This window comes from Mesoplodon mirus, assembly GCF_964341445.2.
Source record: "Mesoplodon mirus genome assembly, chromosome: 19".
NCBI lineage: Eukaryota > Metazoa > Chordata > Mammalia > Artiodactyla > Ziphiidae > Mesoplodon > Mesoplodon mirus.
Window position 1 is genome coordinate 39,825,197 of NC_138995.1, and position 23,601 is coordinate 39,848,797.

At 47.9% G+C, this 23,601-nt stretch overlaps 1 protein-coding gene across 5 annotated transcripts in view; it reads left to right on the forward strand.

The window, feature by feature from the left end:
* The first annotated feature begins 22,717 nt into the window (after window positions 1-22,717).
* Window positions 22,718-23,601, forward strand: part of LOC309794546 (BRD4-interacting chromatin-remodeling complex-associated protein-like) — a 68,593-nt gene continuing 67,709 nt past the window's right edge. For 4 of the 5 annotated variants that reach the window (XR_014292137.1, XR_014292138.1, XR_014292139.1 and 1 more), the window contains exon 1: window positions 22,837-23,032. The gene's annotated coding sequence lies outside the window, so the exon portion shown is untranslated. Of the gene's footprint in view, window positions 23,033-23,601 lie in introns of all 5 variants that reach the window. The other variant, XM_082606180.1, reaches the window with a different exon arrangement.

The following is a 23,601-nucleotide window of genomic DNA, read 5'->3' on the forward strand; positions in this document are numbered from 1 at the left end:
AAATTCGGTAGTCACATTAAACTTAAATGTTAGTGATTAGATTATCCTTTTTTACTAAATTTTGATTAAAATGTAGCAAATAAAAGTAAACAGTGAATTAAAATTAAATTTTAAATTATAAAATTACATTTTCCGTAGATGATGTTTTACAATTTTAATTCTACAATGAAAGGAATTCATGCAACATGTGTGTGGAGGTACCAAACGCAGGGCCTGGTGCATGGGAGATGCTCTGATGGGTGAGTGTCGAGGTAGGACGTGAGCTCAGGCTTAGAAGCTGGGGATGCTAACCTCTTGCCAGAGACCACACGCCATGGTGGAAGGAGCATGAGCTCTGAATCAAATATTTATCAGAAGCAGCAGCATCCCTGCCATGTGCCAGGCACTGTCTGAAGCCCTTTACATATATTAACTCACTTGAATCCTTATAAGCACCCTATGAGGCAGATAGTATTCTTATCCCCGTTTTCCAGATGAGTAAACTGAGGCACAGAGACACTCATCGAATCAATGGAGGAGTCAGGATCCAAAGACCTGGATTTGAACCCAGCCTAACCCACAAGCTATATGGCCTCAGTCGAACCTCAGTTTCTGCCCCACAGATTGAGGACAGCAACCCACTGTGTTGGAGGTCACAAAGAGAAAATGGGAATACTTGGAAGAAAGCCCTCACTGAATCCTAACATATGCTGAACATATGTGAATGATTAAAGAGCCAGGAGGGAGGCTGGCAGTCCTGGCAGGGAAGAAGGCGGGAGCAAAGGTACTGAGGCCTCACCTTGAAGGCCGGGCCAGTATGGCTGTGTGGAAGTTGCTACAGGAGATGGGGAGTGAGGTGTGTTTGTGCCTGAATCCTGGATGCCTCCTGGAGCAGCCTTCTTCCTTCTGGTGCTTAGTGAGTGTGCCACTTGGTGGCCACAGGGCAGGGCACTCTTCTGGTAATGCTGGTTCCCATGGGTGGGGGCAGTGTGACTCTGAGGGAGGTCAGCTCCTTGGGTCAGGGCCTCCCACCCTGAAGACATGTCCCATTATCTCCGGTGGAGTCTCAGAACTCCCCCCAAACCCCCAGAGAAAACTCACCTCAATTTAGGAAAGCGAAATAGGTTGTAGAACTGGAAAGGACCAGAGATGTCATCTGGTCCAACCCTTTCAATATACGCAGATCAGGAGACTGAGGCCCAGAGAGGGCAAGGGACTTGGCTAAAGTTACACAGCAAGTCAGTGGCAGAAACAGGGCCAGATGCAGCTATGTTGACTCCTGGACCTGTGCTTTTTCCTCTCCCCCAGGTTTGTGTATGGGAGTATCTGGGTATTCACATGAATTGAACAGATGGGAGCAGGGGAGGGGAGCTGCCAGCCATATTGCACTAAAGGAGAATTGGGTGGTGCTTGCCTTGACAGTAAACAACAACCGCCATGCTATTAAATTATTTTTAAGTTTGACATTCAGCCATTTTACTGAATAAATGATTCAACCAAGTATTTCCTAAGTCTCTACTATATCTCCAGTAAGCTAAGCACCAAAGGAGATTATAGACAAAGACCCAAGAAATTGTCCCACCTTGTTAGGTCTTAATGTTTTTGTCCCCCCCTAAATTCATATGCTGAAACTTAACTCCCAATGTGATGGTATTAGGAGGTGGGCCTTTGAGATATGATTAGATCATGGGGGTAGAGCCCTCATGAATGGGATTAGTGCCCTTTTAATTTATTTTTTATTAAATTTTTTTTATTGAAGTATAGTTGATTTACAATGTTGTGTTAGTTTCAGGTGTACAACAAAATGATTCAGATATATATATATATATATATATATATATATATATATATATATATATATAATGTTCTTCTTCAGATTCTTTTCCCTTGTAGGTTATTACAAAATATTGAGTATAGCTCCCTGTGCTATACAGTAGGTCCTTGTTCATTATCTATTTTATATATAGTAGTGTGTACATGTTAATCCCAAACTCCTGATTTATCCCTCTCCTTTCCCCTTTGGTAACCATAAGTTCGTTTTCTACGTCTGTGGGTCTCTTTCTGTTTTGTATGTAAGTTCATTTGTATCTTTTTATTGACTCCACATATAAGCAGTATCGTATATTTGTCTTTCTCTGTCTGGCTTACTTCACTTAGTATGATAATCTCTAGGCTCATCCATGTTTGGAGGCGATTAGATCATGGGGGTGGAGCCCTCATGAATGGGATTAGTACCGTTTTAAAAGAGACCCTAGAGAGCTCCCTCACCCCTTCCGCCATGCGATGTTATAGCAAAAAAAAAAAACCCAGCTGTCCATGAGGAAGCAATATCACCAGACATTGAATCTGCCGGCACCATGATCTTGGACTTTCCAGCCTCTAGAACTATGAGAAATACATGTTTATTGTTTATAAGCCACCAGTTTGTAGTATATTTGCTATAGCAGCCTGAATGGACTAAGACACACCCTTTCCAGCTTCACAATTGTTGTCAGATAAGGTTGGAGAAGTAAAAAGAGCCACATAAAATAATAAAGAACAATGATCAAGGTTAGGATTGGCCATGATTAAAAATAACACTAGGCAAGTCTTTGCTGTACTCTGCCACACCTCCATCATCTTATAAGTGCATTTGTCCTTCAGTATCTTCTAGATGGACACCATCTCTTTTTATCTTTGAGTCTCCTGCAGTCAAACATTTAACAAATATTGAACACCTGCTCTGTGCCAGAATACCGCAGTAAACAATCAGAAAATCTCCCTGGTCTCATGGAATTTATGTTCTTGTGCAGAAGACAAGCAATAAACAAGGAAAGAGATAACAAGTTAACTCCAAAATGAGGTGAGAGCTATGAAAGAAATGAACACGACAGTGTGATAGAGAGGGTCTGGGTGCTTTAGAACCTGGCTGTTCAAAGCACGGTACCCAGACCAGCAGCATCAACAGCTCGTTAGAAATGCAGAAGCTCAGGCCCTATCCCAGACCTCCTAAGGCAGGAATTGTTGCATTTTAGCAACATTCCCATGGGATTCATGTGTACCTTGAATTTTGAAAAGAACTGCCTTAGACGCATGATCCACGAAGACTTTTCAGAGGAGGTGGCATTTGAATGGAGACCTGAAGGTTAAGAATCAGGCTGTCAAGCAGAGGTCTAGAGCAAGAATTCCAGGCAAAGGGAACTTCAAGTACAAAGGTCATTATACCAAGTAGAGGTCTGAGGAGCTCAAAGAGGACCCGTGTGGCTATGGCAAGCAAGTTGAGGATACTGATGTGGTTAAAGAAGTGGCTGAGGGCCAACCAGAGCCTGGTGGGCCCTAGAAAGGAGTTTGGATAGCATGTGAAATCAACAGAATCCACTGAAGAGCTATATGCGAAGAGAGACACAATCTGATGGGCATTTACAAAAATGTCCCTCTGGGCCTGAGGGACTTCATACTGTGACAACTTAGCTAAGCTGGAACCACATTTCTCAGAATTCCCTTCCATATATGGTCTGGGTTAGGCTTGGCCAGAGGAGAAATCACACAACATTAAGATTCATTCAGTGATTTTTTATTTTTATTTTTTTTTCGGTACACGGGCCTCTCACTGTTGTGGCCTCTCCCGTTGCGGAGCACAGGCTCCGGATGCGCAGGCTCAACAGCCATGGCTCACGGGCCCAGCTGCTCCGCGGCATGTGGGATCTTCCCGGACCGGGGCACGAACCCGTGTCCCATGCATCGGCAGGTGGACTCTCAACTACTGCGCCACCAGGGAAGCCCCTCATTCAGTGACTTTTATCTAATGTTAATCCATGTTCAGATTTCCCACTCATCGTCCAAATATCTCACCTTAATAATATTAAGATGAATAATATTCCATGTGACAATTAGAGCTGTCCTAAGGTTGATCATACATAATTGCAAAAAAAAAAGTTGTTAGGGTTGGCAAACAGCATCTTCCAATGGTTTCTCCCCTTGGAGTGACCAGATTTTACACAACCAGCCCTAAACGGAATGGTGTGATGGGAAATGCACATCTCATGTCTGGAGATTGTGAATGAATTGACAAGCCCATGACAAGGGCATTGTTTGGTTTGAAAGCTTCCCCAGGTGGTCCCAGCGTGCATCCTGGTTTGGGAATTACTGCTGTGGCTGCAGGAAAACCTGCCTGTCTCAGAAGTCAAATCCTCACCATGCTCTCCCTGGCATGTTGGTGGATAAAGCTGCCCCTGGGGTCCTCTCCGCCTCCCACCACTGCCTGACCTGCATGCAGACCACCTGCTTTTTTCAACAGGTCATGACAGTGCTTCTGATACTGGGATCAGGAAGGTTATCTGGTCACCGAAACTTTGGAAGGCGTGAGAATGCTTAGGAAGCCCAGGCAGAAAAGGAGAGTCAAGGGGTCGGGGGTGGGATGAGGGTGGGGTGCCCGGATTTGCACTCGGAAAAGTGCAGGCATTTGAGGAGAAGTCAATCAGTGAGGACACTGCAAAAGAAGAACCAGAGAAGTGGAAGGAAAACCATGAAAAAGTAAGCCCTGGTGAAGCGAAGGAAAAAGATGCTCTCCAGAAGGAATGAGGGGTCCACCCTGGCCACCGGTTTCTGCTCTCCACCCTGCTTTCCTTTCCTCACATTCATCCCTTGAGTCACTTCCTTCAAGCATCCTCAAAGCCCATGCCCCTCACAATCTGCAGTAGGCACGTTGCCAAACTCCGCCATCTGCCCCCCAAGCCAGCTGAACACAGCAAAAGGAAACCACCCAGCCAGCCTGGCATGTTTTACCTGAATCACAGAAATCACAGACCTCAAGGGGGCACAGGGCACTCTCTCTGTGTCTCTGGGGAGCTTGCTTTCACTCCATCACAATAGGACTGATTCCTTCCAGGCCTCCCACCCACCCACCCCTGCCATCCAGCTGATGGCCATGTCCCGTGCTTCTCTGTGCAAACTGAACCCGACAGTAGGGAACCCCCTCATTGCCTAGCCCGAGAGCCCAAGCCCCCTCATTTTCCTGTTGGTTACCAGTCCCGCAACCCTTGGGGTCCATCCTGTTTCTCAAGGACTGAGGTTATTTCCTTTCTTCTTTCCCTTCTTTCCTTCCTTCCCCATTTCCTCTTCTGCTGCTGCTTCTACTTCTCCTCCTTCTAACTCTCCTCCTCCTCCCCGCTTCCTGTACAATCTGGCCCCATGCCAGCTGCTGCAATCCTTTCTAAAAGGCAGATGGGGACCCTCCACCTCTTGGCGGGAAGAAGGGTCACAGTACTGTGGACAGATTTACCTGCTACTGTCTTGTCTAAATGTGTTTAGGTGGTGACTGTTAGCTCCCTCCGTAGTAAAGGAATCTCTTCTCCTTGGCGAACAGCAATCTGAGACGTGATGCTTTGAGACCGTGTGAGCATCCTGCACCCCACCAACCTTTCCCCAGGGATGTTGGCATGTCATTCTGCCTTTCGCCTGGAACAACGTTTCCCAGCAGTTGACCACGTCAGAGATGATAGCAGCCTGAAGTCAAGTAGTCAGAATGGAGATGGACAAAGATGATGACTCTCGGTTTAATTGCAATGAAATCAATCCCTCACTGTGTAACTAATGACTAAGTACGCATCTCTTTTGCTCATTCCATGAGGATGGGGGCCATGCAGGTCTTGGTCACTGTGTCTCCAGTACCTAAGAGGACCTTCCAGTAACAATAATATAAAAGCACCAGGTAGGGCTTCCCTGGTGGCGCAGTGGTAGAGAATCCGCCTGCCGTTGCAGGGGACACGGGTTCGTGCCCCGGTCTGGGAGGATCCCACATGCCGCGGAGCGGCTGGGCCTGTGAGCCATGGCTGCTGAGCCTGCGCGTCCAGAGCCTGTGCTCCGCAATGGGAGAGGCCACAACAGTGAGAGGCCCGCGTACCGCAAAAAAAAAAAAAAAAAAAAAAAAAACACCAGGTAGTGTTCTAGCACTTCACATCCACTCCCTCTTTGAGCAAGGAGGGTTGCTGCTATGCCCATTGTACAGATGAGGAAACTGAGGCACAGAGAGGAGACTAACTTGCTCAAGGCACAGAGCCAGTAGGTGGCAGAGCTGGGATATGAACCTGGAAGCCTCATTCCAGAGCCTACACTCTTCGATATCATACTCTCTGGCTTCAGAATGAAGCTGCAGGGCTTCCCTGGGGGCGCAGTGGTTAAGAATCTGCCTGCCAATGCAGAGGACACGGGTTCGGGCCCTGGTCTGGGAAGATCCCACATACCACAGGGCAACTAAGCCCGTGCGCCACAACTGCGGGGCCTGCGCTCTAGAACCCACGAGCCACAACTACTGAAGACCACGTGCTTAGAGCCCGTGCTCTGCAACAAGAGAAGCCACCACAGGGCTGTTCACCACAACGAGGAGTAGCCCCTGCTCGCTGCAACTAGAGAAAGCCCGCGCACAGCAGCAAAGACCCAATGCAACCAAAAAAATAGAAATAAAATAAATAAATTCAAAAAGAAGAAAGAAAGAAGCTGCAGTGCCACTCTGGAAAACAGTATGGAGGTTCCTCAGAAAACTAAAAGTAGAATTGCCATATGTTCCTGCAATCTCTTTCCTGGGCATATATTTGGAGAAAACCATAATCGAGAAGATACATGCACCCCAGTGTTCATAGCAGCACTATTTATAATAGCCAAGACATGGAAGCAACCTAAATGTCCATCGACAGGTGAATGGATAAAGAAGAGGTGGTGTCAATACATATACACGATGGAATACTACTCAGCCATAAAAAGAATGAAATAATGCCATTTGCAGCAACATGGATGGACCTAAAAGTGATCATACCAAATGAAGTCAGACAGAGAAAGGCAAATACCATAAGATATCACTTATGTGTGGAATCTAAAATATGACCCAAATGAACCTATCAACAAAACAGAAACAGATGCACAGACATAGAGAACAGACCTGTGGTCACCAAAGGGGAGGGGGAGTGGGGGACGGAAGGATTGGGAGTTTGGAATTAGCAGATGCAAACTATTATATAGGGGATGGATAAACAACAAGGCCCTACTGTAGAGCACAGGGAGCTATAGTCAATACCCTGTGATAAACCATGAGAGTTTATCACAAAAGAATGTGCAAAAGAATGTATATATGACTGAATCACTTTGCTGTACAGCAGAAATTAACACAACACTGTAAATCAACTATACTTCAATAAAAAAAGAAATCCTTTGAGACTATAATAATAAAGATATTCTCCTTAAACAAAACAAAGCAAATAACAGAAGAAACTGCAGTAAAAATTTGTTGAATGAGTTAACGCTGCAGGGTGTGGAGAGGATGGGGGGTGGGGAGTTTGGGAAATGTGTTCCAGGTCATTTCAGCTCCCTCTACTTAAAACCCTTTAAAGGGGGACTCTTGTCTCGTTTGCTGGGTTTTTTTTCAATGATGGGAAACGTCCAGCCTTCACAGAATGCGTTTTCTGAGCACGAGTAGCACTGGGCCAGCCTGGCAGATGGGTCCCTGCTCTGCCATGCCAGGTCCTTTAGGGCACAAGGCTCCAAGATTCCAAAGTGCAGCTCCTTCCATGAAGAAAAAAATTCAAGTGTGTCCTATGTCTGAGGCCACCCAGGATATTCATTTTCCTAACAGAAAACTCCAGATTCACAGATACTGTCCCTTCCTTAACCAAAGTCGTTGAAGTTTCCCTGTGTGGGGTCCAGAAAAGAGGAAAGGGTGTAACAAAGGCAATTTGGCCAAAGCCATCTTTGCGCAGGTGATGTGGGTGGCTGAGGAGGAAGTGTGCTTCTCTCCCTTCCACTAGTACCTCTCACCTTATTTCCTGAGATTCAGCAAGATCATCAACTGCTCTGAAATCAAGACCATTGTTCCTTGATTGCAATGATAATCATAGCTCTCACCAAACCATGGTCCAAGTTTCAAAGCTGTTGTTCTTTGTCCCTGCCATTCTCTCTTGAAATGTTAATTCAGCATCCCTGGAAGGGACATATTTTGTATTATTAGCAGCAAGCTACAAGCTGAATATCAGAATAAGAGTTTCAAGAGGAAGTTGTTGAGGGAAAGGTGAGAGATAATTTTGGATTTCTTTTGTCATTCAATAAATACTAAAATACTGGGTGTTGGGGATGCCCACACGTTCATCCTAGTGCTTAGCCTCTCCTTTGTATCAGTTAGCTACAGCTGTGTAAGAAACCATCTTGAAATTTAGTAGCTTAACACAACAACTTTTTCTTTTTCTCTCACGTGTATTTGGGTCGTCTAGACAGTTCTGCTAATCTGGGTCAGGCTTGGCTGACCTTGGCTGGTTTCACTCGTGAACCTGCCATCATCCTCTGGCAGGTTAACTAGAGGCTGGCTGGTTTCGAATTACTTCAGCTGGGATGACTCAGTTCTTCTTTACCTCTCCCCCACATCCCTCCAGCAAGCTAGCCCAGGCATGTTCTCATGGCAAAGGTGGAGAAGAAGAGAGAGAAGAGAAATACTCTGAGCCTCTTAAGGCTTAGCCTTGGAATTTGTGCACTCCTGCTGTATTCTACCGGCTAAAGCAAGTTGTAAATTTCAGTTCAGGGGACGGGAAAAGAGACTCCGTCTCTCTTTTTTTTAATTTTTAAAAAATATTTATTTATTTATTTTGGCCCTGCTGGGTCTTAATTGCGGCATGCAGGATCTTCGCTGCAGCATGCGGGATCTTTAGTTGCGGCATGCATTTGGGATCTAGTTCCCCCATCAGGGATCGAACCTGGGCTCCCTGCATTGGGGGCGCGAAGTCCTGCCCACTGGACCACAAGGGGAGTCCCAAGAGACTCCATGTCTTGATGGGAGGAGCTGCGAAAGCACACCGCAAAGCGCCCGGATAAAGGGAGGGGTGGAGAAGGGCAGCCTCAAGGCAGGGAAGAGTGGTCCTTCTTATTTCTGCTTCTCCCATGAGCCAATGAAAGTCTGATTCCCATTGTCCACAGTTGCCTCATCTGCCCCACAGTCCTATTATCTGACTTTAACCTTCACTTCTTTCTGTGAGTCCCTTAGGTCTCTTTTGGGGCAGCTCTATCCCATTCCTCACTCTCCAAGCCCCCAACCCCACCTCCACCCATCATTGGAGGCTGATGAATCCCCCTCCTACTTCAGGATAAGGCCGATTCCAGCTTCCCTGCCTTTTGTTTATTTCTTCCATCTCCTGTGGGAGGTGTTTGTTCTTGAATGCTCATGAGGGAGGGGTTCAAACTGGACTCCTCCCACTTTCTCAGATCCCCCCTCCCCACAGCCCCAAGTTAGTCACCCTTCTACCTCCCTGTGGGTCAGTCCTCTTGTTTCCATCCCGGTCCAGGCCCCACCATTATCTCTTGCCCTAGACTAACATCACTGTTGCGGCCTCTCCCGTTGCGGAGCACAGGCTCCGGATGCGCAGGCTCAGCAGCCACGGTTCAAGGGCCCAGCCGCTCTGCGGCACGTGGGATCTTCCCGGACCCGGGCACGGACCCGTGTCCCCTGCATCGGCAGGCGGACTCGCAACCACTGCGCCACCATGGAAGCCCGGTGTCTGGTTTTTAATCCTGGTTCTGCTGTTGATCTGCTGGGTGACCTCAGGGACCTGACTTTGCCTCTCTGTGCTTCAGTTTCCTCCTGCTGGAGACTGAATGTTTATTTCCCCCCCAGCCCTCAAACTCTATCTGTTGAACCCTAATCCCCAATGTGATGGTATTTGTAGATGGGGCCTTTAGGAGGTGATTAGGTCATGAGGGTGGCATTCTCATGTATGAGATTAGTTCCCTTAGAAAAGAGACCCCAGAGAGCTCCCTCACCCTTTCTGCCACGCGAGGACGTGCAAGAAGATGGCTGTCTGTGAACCAGGAAGCACCTTGATCTTGGACTTCCCAGCCTCTAGAACAGTAAGAAATAAATTTCTGTTGTTTACAAGCCACCCAGTCTATGGTATTGTGTTCCAGCAGCCTGAACAGACTAAAATACCTCTTCTATAAGACACCTCACTTCTACAGATTAGTGATGATAATAGTATCTGCTTATAAGGTTGTTTGCTGTAAGGATCCGAAAAGCAACCTCATCTGAAGATCTGAAGCACTTGGGACTCTTCTGGTCCTGGAAATTGACAGGGATAAATGGCGATGATAGGATGGGGGTGGGGGGATTCATTCCATCCGATGTACTAGGTCTGTGCTCAGTATGTCACTGGTCCTCCCAGTGAGCCTAGGGGTCAGTTCCATTTTCCCGATGAGACAACTAAGGCGCAGAGAGCCTCAAGGTCACGGTTGCCCAAGGTCATGGTTACTGAATAACTGGGCCACGATTTGAACTGAGATCCATCTGATTCCTAAGTTTCTCTTTCTGACTGTGAGCACCGGCTTCTCCCTTGTCTCCCCGCTTCCCCTCTGACCCCCCAGTCTCTGCTCCCCAGTCCACCAAAGGGAGGCAAAGAAGGGGTCAAGCTAATCAAGTCTCCCCCTTCCTAAGATTTTTCAGCAACATGACTCAGTCCAATGCATGATCCAAGATTGGATCCTATACTGGCGAAAACATGGCTATAAAGGACGTTACTGAAGGGAAGCGAGAGATTTGAATTTGTGGATTAAACAACAGTATTACTGTATCAGTGTTACAGTTCCTGATTTTGATAACTGTCCTGGGGTTTTTGAAGAGAATGTCTTTGTTCTGTAGCTCCATGCTGAAGTATTTATAGGGATCAAGGGACAGGATGTCTGCCGCTGCCTCTCAAATGTTCTGAAAAGAGTGAGATAAAACACATGTGGTTAAGTATTATTGACTGATGAACCTAGGAGGATGGGGTTCTTTTTACTCTTCTTGTTTGAGAAGAGTAAACTGTCAAAGAGTTCTGTAGTTTGATCTTATTTCAGGTGAAAAACAAATCAGCAAAAACACACTCTTCATTCTCCTCCTCAGTAGGTACCCATGAGAAAGGAAAATCTATGTCCACACAGACACTTGTACCCGAAGGTTCAAAGCAGCATTATTCACAGCAACCAAAAAGCAGAAACAACCCAAATGTCTATCAACTGATGACTGGATAAACCAAATGTGGTGTATCCCAACAGTAGAAATATTGTTTTATTGAAGTATAGTTGATTTACAATGTTGTGTCAGTTCCAGGTGCACAGCAAAGTGATTCAGTTTTATATATATATATATATATCCTTTTCCATCATAGGTTATTACAAGATATTGAATATAGTTCCCTGTGCTATATAGTAGGACCTTGTTGTTTATCTAATTTATGTTTAAAAATTTTTTATTGCCATATAGTTGATTTACAATGTTATGTTACTTTCTGCTGTACAGCAAAGTGAACCAGTTATACATATACATATGCCACTCTTTTTAAGATTCTTTTCCCATATAGGTCATTACAGAGTATTGAGTAGAGTTCCCTGTGCTATACAGTAGGCCTTTATTAGTTATCTATTTTATATATAGTAGTGTGTATATATCAATCCCAATCTCCCGTTTTATACCTCCCCCCTTGTAACCAAAAGATTGTTTTCTACATCTGCGACCCTATTTGTGTTTTGTGAATAAGTTCATTTGTACCATTTTTTAAGATTCCACGTATAAGCAATATCATACGATATTTGTCCTTCTCTGTCTGACTTACTTCACTCAGTATGACAATCTCTAGGTCCATCCACGTTGCTGCAAATGGCATTATTTCATTCTTTTTTATGGCTGAGTAATATTCCATTGTATATGTGTACCACATCTTCTTTATTCATTCCTCTGTCAATGGACATTTAGGTTGCTTCCATGTCCTGGCTATTGTAAACAGCACTGCAATGAACAGTTTTCTCTGGATATATGCCCAGGAGTGGGATTGCTGGATCATATGGTAGCTCTATTTTTAGTTTCTTATGGAACTGCCATACTGTTCTCCATAGTGCTTGTCCCAATTTACATTTCCACCAAGAGTGTAGAAGGATTCCCTTTTCTCCACACCCTCTCCAGCACTTATTATTTGTGGACTTTTTAATGTCGGCCATTCTGACCAGTGTGAAGTGATACCTCATCGTAGTTGTTGTTGTTGTGTGTTTTTTTTTTTTGGCTGCACCATGTGGCATGTGGGATCTTACTTCCCCAACCAGGGGTCGAACCTACACCCCCTGCATTGGAAGTGTGGAGTCTTAACCACTGGACTGCCAGGAAAGTCCCCTACCTCACTGTAGTTTTGATTTGTATTTCACTAATAATGAGCAATGTTGAGCATCATTTCATGTGCCTATTGGCCATATGTATGTCTTCTTTGGAGAAATGTCTATTTAGGCCTTCTGTCCATTTTTTGATTGGGTTGTTTGTTTTTTTGTTATCAAGTTGTATGAGCTATTTGTATATTTTGGAAATTAAGCCCTTGTCAGTTGCATCATTTACAAATATTTTCTCCCAATCCATAGGTTGTCTTTTTGTTTTGCTTATGGTTTCCTTTGCTGTGCAAAAGCTCATAAGTTTGATTAGGTTCCATTTGTTTATTTTTGCTTTTATCTCTATTGCCTTGGGAGACCCAACAGGGGAATATTATTCAGCCATAAAAAGGAATGAAGTTCTGATTCATGCTACAGCATGGGTGAACTTTGAAAACATTGTGCTGGGAATTCCCTGGCAGTCCAATAGTTAGGACTCTGCGCTTTCACTGCCAAGGGCCTGGGATCAATCCCTGGTTGGGGAACTAAGATCCCACAAGCCATGAGGGGTGGCCAAAAAGAAAACATCATGCTAAGTGAAAGAAGCCAGACACAGAGGCCATATATTGTAGGATTCCATTTATATGAAACGTCTGGAATAGACAAATCCATAGAGATAGAAAGCAGATTCGTGGTTGCCTAGGGTTGGTGGGGAGGGGGACATAGGAAGGACTGCTAATGGTACAGGATTTCTTCTTGGGGTGATGAAAATGTTCTGGAACTAGATAGTGGTGATGGTTGCACAGCCTTGTGAATATACAATAAACCATGGAATGGTCCACTTTACATGAATAAGTTTTATGGTATGTGAATTGCATAGCAGTTAAAAGTAATAACGACAGTGACAACAAACCCTTCAATGACTGTGTATGGCTTTTGGGATCAAACCCCAAATCCCCGGTGTAAGGTCACCCAGTCCCTAAGCCTCTCTCAGCCAAGCTCTCAAGACTCCAGCAGCCCAACCTGCCTTCTTTCCCTGCCGCTGCCACCTCTGGGGCTTTGCACCTGCCCTTCCCCTCCAACCTTGTCTGACTAACTCTATTTATCTTGCAAGTCTTAGCTTACAACTGACTTCCTTCACGATGTTGTCCCTTAATCCCCAGAGTCTAAGTCACCGGGTTCCCAAAGTAGCATTTGGGATGATTTCCAGGTGACTTTTTTTTTTTTTTTTTTTTTGCTGTACACGGGCCTCTCACTGTTGTGGCCTCTCCCGTTGCGGAGCACAGGCTCCGGACGTGCAGGCTCAGCGGCCATGGCTCATGGGCCCAGCCGCTCCGTGGCATGTGGGATCTTCCCAGACCGGGGCACGAACCCATGTCCCCTGCATCGGCAGGCGGACTCTCAACCACTGTGCCACCAGGGAAGCCCTCCAGGTGACATTTTAATTGTTATGCATTTATTTTAAAGCACGTTGGGGAAAAAAGGAACTGGCCCTTCACACCTGTGACTTCATGACTATTGTTCCCTGGGATCAGCCTAAGGTAGCCCCAGGGGAACCCATCAAAGGAAGAAAAAAAGTTGGTTGAAGGAACAAATTTTATTTTATTTTATTGAAGTATAGTTGATTTACAATGTTGTGTTGATTTCTACTGTACAGCAAAGTGATTTGGTGATACATATATATTTTTTCATATTCTTTTCCATTATGGTTTATCACAGGATACTGAATATAGTTCCCTGTGCTATACAGGAGGACCTTGTTGTTTATGAGAGAACACATTCTCAAGGTACAGACAATAGAGGCAGTACTCGGCAAAAGTTGTGAAATAGACCTTTAGGAATAATAGAAGTGGGGAAACCCCGGGGGGCTGAGTTAACTCCACCTGACCTCCCATAGCAGCCATCAGGCTAATATCTGTCACACCGCGAAGTGATTTGTTTTATGTCTGTCTCCCGCACTGGGGTGTGAGTCCCATGAAGGCAGGGCTGGGCCTGGCTCTTCCCCGCTGTTTCCCTAGCACTGCCCGCGCAGGGCGGGGCATGGAGCAGGTGCTCAGACAGGGTGTGCTGAATAAACTGAGGCCAAGCTGTTCCGGACTGTGGACTACCCCCAAGGGCACTAGGGAGCCTTAGGAGGGTTTCAATCAGGGGAGTGTCCAGGTTGATCTGTGCTTTACAAATTCCAGGCCCCCTTTCTACTTTGCACCCGGAAAATCCACATGCCTCCCCGTCTGACCTTTCCTATCAGACTCCTCTTTACCCTTCTCCTCCTCCAGGAAGCCTTCCTGAACTGCAGGCTGGGTCAGGTGCCTGCTCTGGGCTTCCACAATCCCCCACCTTCCCCCATCACAGCCCTGTCTACTCTGGGGGTGGGTCTGTATCCTCCAGAGACTTGTGAGATCTCCACAAGTTCTGCCCTAGGCTCTCAGGAACCACTCCAGAGCAGGTGCATTGACTGGACCCCTCTCCACTGCCATGTCCCCAGATCTCCCTCCATTATTTTCCTCCACCAGTCCCTCCCTAGCTGTATTTGGATCCTCTCCTCGTATACACTGCCCTGTGTATTATTTTTAAAATCGTGTGCTTAACACCACTGCTTTCTCACCATTTAAAATTTAAAAACAATTTTTGCGTCCTGAAATTGACTGTTGTCACCATTTAAAATGTACAATTCAGTGGCATTAAGCACATTCACAGCGTTGTACCACCATCACCACTATCTAATTCTCGAAATTTCCCATCACCCCCAAAGGAAACCCTATGCCCATGTAGCAGTTACTAGCCACTCCCCCCTCCCCCCAGGCCCTGGCCACCTCTGCGTTCTGTCTCTGTGGATTTGCCTCTTTAGGACAGTTCATATAATGGACTCACCCAATATGTGGCCTTTTGGATCTAGTTTCTTACACTTAGCATCATGTTTTCGAGGTTCCATGACATAGCATGGATCCGTTCCTTTTTGTGGCTGAATAATATTCCATTGTGTGTGTAGGCCACATTTTGTTGATTCATTCATCTGCTGGTGGACATCTGGGTTGTTTCCACCTTCTGGCTATTGTGAATAATGCTGCTGGGATCATTCATGTACAAGTTATTGTTTGAACACCTGTTTTCAACTATTCTGGGTATACACATAGGTGTGGCCATGTAGTAATTCCAGGTGCAACTTATGGAGGAAACAGCAAACTGTTGTCCATATTGGTGGCCCCTTTACCCAGCAGCAGTGTGTGAGGATTCTGATTTCCCCACATCCTTCCTAACACTTGGTATTGTCCCTTTTTTGGATTATGGCCATTCTAGCAAGGGCGAAGTGGCCTCTCATAGTTTTGACTTGCATTTCACGAATAACTAATAACCTTGAACATCTTTTTATGTGCTTCTTGGTCATTTTCTCACTACCTTTTGCAAACTGACCTCAGCTCCTACCACCTTGCTAAAGCCATTTTCCCCATATTCACCAGTCCACTGGCTTCCCTTTTTAAAAATTTTTTTAAAAATTTATTTTATTGAAGAATAGTTGATTTACAATGTTGTATTAATTTCTGCTGTACAGCAAAGTGATAAAGTGATTCATATATATATATATATATATCTATATATGTATCTATATATATATACTCTTTTTCATACTTGTTTCCATTATGGCTTATTACACAATATTGGATATAGTTTCTTCGGCTATACAGTAGGACCTTGTTGTTTATCCACTGGCTTATCTTAATTCCCATTTTTTCCTGTCTCTCAGCAACTCTGGAGGCCTTCCTCTCTCTCCCACCATGACCTACCCATTCTTGGTCTTCCTCTTCTTTTTCTGGAGAGAGATGTGGGACCTTGGGCCAGTTATTTAACTTCTCTGTGCCTCGGTTTTTTCATCTGTGAAATGAGACCACTAACTATTTTGACTTCTTGGTTGTTGTAACAATTCAATGAGCTTAGAAGTGTGCCTGATGATTACCTAGTAACGATCAGGGAATTATTTAATGGTGAGAGGAGTAGGAGGGCTGAGGGCAGAACATTTCCTCGTGAAAGGTACTTAAAAAAATTAAAAAGCTGGAGGGTGAAAAAATAAAATAAAATTTAAAAGCTTGCCCTGATACAGAATTTTAGGAAACACCATCAGAAATTCTTTTATTAAAAAAAAAACCCACAAGACTATTACTCAGCCATAAAAAAGAATGAAATAATGCCATTTGCAGCAACATGGATGGACCAGGAGATTATCATACGAAGTGAAGTAAGTCAGACAAAGACAAATATCATATGATATCGCTTATATGTGGAATCTAAAAAGAAAAAAAGAAATACAAATGAACTTATTTACAAAACAGAAAGAGATTCACGGACATAGAAAACAAACTTATGGTTACCAAAGGAGAAAGGGGAGGGGGGTAGGGATAAATTAGTAGTCTGGGATTAACATATACACACTACTATATATAAAATAGATAACTAATAAGAACCTGCTGTATAAAAAAATAAATAAAATTCAAAGATTCAAAAAAAAATCTGCATTAAGCTTCTTATAGCTTTTAAAACAATGCATCAAAAGACAAAAAAGTTTTTAGGGGCAAGTGTCATATGGTGGTTAAAAGTATGAACTTTGGGGCTTCCCTGGTGGCGCAGTGGTTGAGAGTCTGCCTGCCGATGCAGGGGACACGGGTTCGTGCCCCGGTCTCGGAAGATCCCACATGCCTCGGAGCGGTTAGGCCCGTGAGCCATGGCAGCTGAGCCTGCGCGTCCAGAGCCTGTGCTCCGCGGCGGGAGAGGCCACAACAGTGAGAGGCCCGCGTACCGCAAAAAAAAAAAAAAAAAAAAAAAAGTATGAACTTTGGAGAAGGGCTGCCTGGGTCCGAATCCCTGTGACGCCTGATGTGGGCAATTCTATAACTCTCTGTGCCTCAGTTTCCACAGGCGTAAAACGGGAGGCTGGTAGAAGCTGCTAGGATCTTTCTGGGCATTCACCGAGTTTATCTATGTACCTGGGTTGGCAGCTCCAGCTCTGGCTGGTAGGCGTTAACTTAGAACATCTCGTAGCCGGTCAAGTTTTCACTCCAGGCCTGGGTGACTTTCCCAGCCATCTAAAAACAATGTTTCACAAACCCTGTAGCGAACTTATACGCAGGAATTCTTAACAAGTAAGATCCATAACAGGTCAAATCTCAGCTGCAGGAAGTCGTTCTCATTCTCTGCTCCAGATCTCCCGGAACAGAGAGGAATAATAAAAGTCAAAACCCGGACAACTCTCCCTTCTCCAGGTCAATTCCGCCAGCGTCGTTGTCCGGAGGAGGCAGGCTTCCCTTCTTAAAGGGGCCTCTCCTAGTTTTGACTTTCTCTTCTCTCTCCTAAGAGGGCCTGGCTGGTTTCTCCTCCTCATCTCCCACTTAGCATCTCTCAGGAAGCGGCCCCTCCCTCTCCGTTGGGATGTTAAATCCTGCAGTGATTACTAATAAATAAAGCCACTCTTCATTGAATCTGGATTTCTGTTGGTCCTGAGTACGTGAAGCAGCTCAATTCCCCAAATACCATTGTGGGTTGTAGGGGGCGCAGGTCGGGGGTCCATGGCCTCTATAGCCAAGTCAAGAATTTTCCTAGGGGCCGTTGCTTCGAGGTACGTGGATGAAAAGGGAGAGTTCTCAGAACTTACTATTTGTTTACAAGTTTCTAACTTTACAAAGGTCCAAATAGATCTACCCTCCACGCACCCCGGTCTCCCTCCCCACAGACGCTGCAGTTACCAGTTTGTTTCTGCTTTCGAAGATATTCTGTGCATTTAGCAAGCAGCAGCTTAGATTTTCTCACCTCCCCCTTAAATTATTATACACTCTTCTTCCTTCATTGCCTTTCCCCCTTAACTGAATTCATAGCTTATTCCGCGTCGGTTCATGTATTACTTCCTCATTTTACGGTTAGTTCATGTCCCCCTGTGGGCCAGACCACAGCTCATTTAGTGAGTCCCCTATCCATGGACAGCTAGGTTGTTTTCGGGTTTGTTTATCCTTACCACTTTTTTATGAAAACAGAAACAATGTTCCCTACCCCCTTGGTTAGCATTTATCAAGAAACCTGCGGAAGCCTCAACCTGCCCGCCCCCACTGCCAGCCTCCACTTAGAGTATCCCCATCTCCAGGGTTCCAGTGCTTGGGCGGCGCGTCTTACGTGGGTTGCCTAGCTGAAGCTGTCAGGCGCAGGCCGGGGCCCTCTGGCGCCCCGCCCCGCGGCCGGCCCGCAGTCGGGCCGATTCAAATCCAGCCAATGGCAGCGTGTAAACAAACCCAGGCCCGCCCCACGATGAATAATTCCCCGGGCCGGCGCGAAGCCTATTTAACTAGGCGGGGGATGGGGGCGGGACGGAGATGTGGCCCCGCCCCCCGGCGTGGGCCAACGGGCGACTAGGCCCCGCCCCCCGCCCCTGCCGCTCTGAGGACCCAAGGTCCGGGTGGGCTTGTAGCTGTCTGATTTGCCGCCGCTCGCGGTCTTGGCGCTCCAGGCGAGCCAGCGTAGCTGCGTGCTGGAGTAGCACTGTCCCGCTGTACGAGCCATAGTTAAAGGGCGCGGTCAGAGGGCGCAGGTCGCTCCGGAGGCAGTGCTCTCCTAGTCCTCCTATTTTTCCCCTCCTGGCGGCTAGAATTCGGATCCTGGAGAGGTCTTTGATGAAAACTTTCCCCTGAAGTCGGATTGAACGAGAAGTGGAGGGACCAGCAGGGGTGTTTTGGGCAAGGCTTTTTCTTGCTTTGTTCCTTCTTGTTATTGAAGTGTTACATGCCTCCAGAAAAGTGCACGGATCCTAAGCGTGCTGCTCAACTGAAAACGAAAAACACCCGTGGAAACAGCTTGCCAGATCAAGAAACAGAACTTGGGTTGGCCAAGTTTTAGACTTTGCAGTTGCGGGTGCGAGGGAGGAGCCGCGAAGGCCGTTCTTTTGACTTTCAGAGGCACAAACAACTTGTTAAGAAAGAAAGGGAGGGAGGGAGCAAAAGGAAAACCACACCTCTGTAGAGAACCGGGAATCAGGCCAGGCTCTGGTCGGGCTCCCTCAGGGTAGGAACTGGGCTGTTGGACGGGTAGGAGGTGTAGGAGTCAGAGATAAAGGGTATTAGGATCTGGTTGGGAGAGCTGAGGGTGGGGTGGGGAAGGACTAGAAATTGGAGGGGACTAGAAATTTGAGGGGTTAGAAAATGCGCTGGTACTGGGGGTGGGAGAGGGGAGGTTTCTGGGCTGGAGGGTTGGGAGGACCAGGGGGACTTGGAGCCGGTGGGCTAAAAGTGGAACAAGGTATCACAGCCCCTGGGAGAGGGCAGGTTAATTCTCCAGTGTCCTGGACTTTCCACAGCAAATGGGTTTCCTGCTGTTCCTTTTCAGCTGCACGGTTATAATTAAAACAGTCCATTAAACGTTGAGATGAGGGGTCCAGAAATCCAAGCTCATTCAGCAAATATTTGTGAGGTGTCTGTCTCCTGCCCAGACCTATGTTAGGAGAGAGAAAATATCATGACCTATATGGGATTAAGTTCCCTATTGGCAGGCAAGGACCCTGTGTCCAGAGTCCAGCTGAGCACAGAGGTGTAGCGTATTTGGTAGATGAGAAAAGGTGGGTGCATCTTCTCCCGTCCTAATTTCTTGCATCTGGATGCTGCTCTGTCCCTGTCCCATAAGAGCTTCTATGTGCCTCGTCCCATTTCATCCTTTCCATGGCCTTCATAACGTCTGGACTCGGGACAAACAGAGCTGGGTTTGACTCCCCGGCTGTGTGACATTGATCCGGTTTCTTACCCTCCCCGTACCGGTTTCTCCACACAAAAAAGTTAGAATTGAGGTTTAAATGAGAGTCAGCGGCTGGCCCAGGGGTTGGTATTAACAGTTGTCAGAGTGTTTATCAAAGCGAAGAGTTAGTTAGGATTACCAGCTTAATGGTGTGTTCGGGAGAGATAAACAGATGGCTGCAATGCATCAAAAACTGAGATGGATTTGATGGATGGCTAGATGCACAGATGTGTGATTAAGCTAGTAGAGTAGGATGCTGATGGTTGAATCTAGGTGGTGGGTATTTATCCTATTTCTTCCACTTTTCCGTATTTGAAAATGTTCAGAATAAAATGTTGCGGGGCGATGGATTTTGGTGTCTGACTATACGGTCCCATTTTACAGATGAGAAAATGGAGGAGCTGGAGAAGTGACTTGCCCCAGGTTCATGTGGTGACTGGTAACAGAACATCTGGGATTAGTCCCTCCCCTGGCTGGGTATCCCTGGGGCAAGTTGCTGAACCTATCTGGGTCTCACTGCCAACCCGATTCTGAACCTGGAACTTACAACTTACATCTGATTTTCAAAGGGCAGGGGTGTGTCACCCCCTAAAGAATAGCAGGTCTCTTCCCATTTGGGCCCATATAGACCCCTCCTCTGGCCTTGGACATTTGACCTCCCAGGCCTTTGCCAGCCATGGCTAGATTGGGGGCTTCTTTCACACCCATGCCCATTCCAGGCCGCCTGGCCTCAAGACCATCTCCTAAGAGGTCAGGTATGCCTGTGGAAAGGTGGGTGTTATCTCATTGCTCAGCAGATCTTTCTTGAGCCCTTATTAAGTGCCAAGCACTGTTCTGGGGTGTGTGTTGGGGGGGTTGGGGGGGGTAGATACCATAATGCACCTAAGAAGCCTGGAACCTGCTACAGAGGGCAGGGGAAACTGATTTGCTTACTTGCTCATTGTCTGTGTCCCCTAATCGACTGTGAGCTGCGGAATGGGGGTGGGGGGTAGCGATGGGGCAGGAAACAGGGTGTTCTTGGTCACTGCTATATTCCTGGCACACACTGGATACCCATAAACAATACTTTCTGTATGAATGAATAAACTTGGACAGTCACCCCCCCGCAATGCCTCAGGTCTGCTACCTTTGAACCCCAGTCAGTTCCCTAGTTCCGAGTCCCCCAGGGTTGGCAGTTATAACAAAGAGACATCAGTGCCACCCAGCTCAGATCAGGTCCCACTTCCCAGTTGTGTGACCTTGGGCAAAACGCTCCCCCTCTCTGAGCCAATTTAGTTTTCTACACTGCAAGGTGGGAATAGCTAAAGGTCTCTAGATGGCAGTTCCTGGAGGTCTGTTCTTGGTGAAGACTGGAAAAATGGCATCCAGGTAAATGAATACCCAAGGTGTAGCCCAGTGGCTCAATCTTAGCAAATGGAAGGGCAAGCTGCACGAAAATAATGTCCTTGTATGTTGCTGTTCCTGGAAGGGTCACATACCTCAGTGGGCCATGGATGACTACTATAACTATATGAGTTATAGACTGACCACTGTCTTATGTTTGGGGCAACACGTGTTCACTTCTGGAATTGATCAAGTTTCCTTTTTCTATAATAGTCAAGAATAACAGCACTTATCTGGCACTTCCTGTCCGATGCTGCTCTCCATGAGAACATTTTCTCCTAATGACCTTATGAAATGAGGCCTATTAATTATTTCCTCTTGGAAATGGAGGCACGGAGAGGTGAAGTAATTTGTCCAAGGTCACACAGCAAAGAAAGTGGCAGGATGTGAAGCACAGGCTCACTGGTTTGAGTCAGCACGCTTAACCTCCGTGGTCTCTTAAAGAACATGCGTAGTGCCACCAAGATGCCAGGATCAATTCTAAAGCTTAAAACACATAGATCTCAATCACTCATTTATTCAACACACATTTATTGAGCTGCTTCGGTATACACATGGCTTTTCCAGGGCACCGGGGAAACAGAAGGTAAGAAGAGACCAGAATATAAGTCCCCTTGGCCTGTGCGCCCCGGCAGGGTAGCTCCGAGCTGTCTGGGTGCTCGATGGGCCCCGAGCAAGGCGCAGGGCACACAGCAGGCGCTCAGCAAGCGTTCCCTGAACGAACGCGCTAATCGAAGTGTCACGCCCGCAAGGCGTACACGGCCCCGCGGGGCGGAAACAGACCCAACACCAGCGAGGCGTCCCGGGGCTTCTGGGAGTCCCATCTGCGCGGCCCGAGAGGCCTCGAGGAGGCTCTAAGACAGGTCGGACCCACGTCCCCGGCGCCCTCCCCGGGGCGTAGCAGCTCAAAAGACCGACTGAGGTGAGTGAGCGAGCCGCGTTCGGAGTCCCGGCCAGTAGCCCCAAAGCACCCCCCGCCCCCGCGCCTTCCACCCTTTTGGCTCCGACTCCCGGCTCCTTCGCGATTCCACCTGCGGGGCCTCCCCTCTCCTCCAGCCGCGACTCTCGCTACCTTTTCGAACCTTCGGCGCTCCCCCTGGTCGCGTCCTCCCGCCCGGCGACCATCCCCCGCGTCGGGGCGCGCCCAGCGCGCACCGCGCCCGCTCCCCAGACGGGCTGGGCGCCCGGGATACGGGAGGGCGAATCCCTTTAGCCTTTCCCCCTAATCCGGAGCATCGCTCGACGCAGCCGGCAGACTCCACAGTAGCCTGGGAAGGCACGCCCCCGAACCCCCGGGACTAGGGCTGGGGAGGGGGCGGTGCCGGAGCGGAGGTCACCCTCCCGGGACGTTCGTAGCCTCCCATTCGTTCGCGGGCCCGCAGCTCGAAGCCCAGAGCCGAAGCTGGTTTGCTGAGTCGCGGGGCGGGGCCTCCCCCAAGCCCGTCCCTCGGCGAGGGCGGAGGGAGGAGGAGGAGGAGGAGGAGGAGGAAAGGGGGGTGCGGAACACAAAACCTGTAAGGTTTTTTTTTCTTTTGCACGTAATTAAAAAATATTTTTTCTTTTTTTTTTTTTTTTTTTTTTGCAAACCCGAGGGGTCCCGCCCGGAGCGGGCGCCTGTCCGGGGCGCCCAGTCCGCGGCGCGGGGCGGCGGCAGGGGCCTGGCGGAGGCTGCCGGGCGGCCGCCATGCGATCAGGCAGTGCGCTGACCGGCCCGGCCGTTCGGCCCCTTCTGGGTCCTCCCTTTGCAGCCCGTGCGGGGCCGTCTCGGAGAGCCCGCGTCGACGGCTGCTCAAACATCAGGGTGAGTTTCTCACAATGTAGCAATTTCTCTTTAAATCTCTTAACTCTCTCTATCTGCGAGTCGGGGCTGTGACAGGGCGCAAAAGCGAGGGGGGAGTGGGGGTTGGCGGCGAGGAGCCGGAGCCGGGGCCGAACCCACTCCCCCGACACTCACACACTTAGCCCCCCAACCGGGGCGCATCGCCCGCTGCCTGTTTTTCTGTTCGGCGCCCACCACCCCCGGCAGCCCCCCCTCACCCCGCGCGTCTCTCCATCAGCGCCGCCCCGATTCTGCGGGGACCCCCCCCCCACCCCGGGCTCCCCTGCCCAAACCCGGCGCCCGGTGCCTCCCCGGCCCTCCCGCCGGCTGCCGGGGATACAATGGAGCGGCGGAAAAACGAGACCTAACGTCCCACGGGGGGAGGGGTGGGGAGACCTCCTCCCCCCGGCGGGGGGCCTCCCCTCCCCTCCCCTCCCCTCGCCCTGCTCCCTGCCTTTTGGGGAAGAAGAGGGCAATGGGGCAGCGGATGGTGGTTTCCCGGCTGGAGCTGGCGAGCCTTCGTCTCCCCCTCTCGCCCGTCCCCTGCGCTC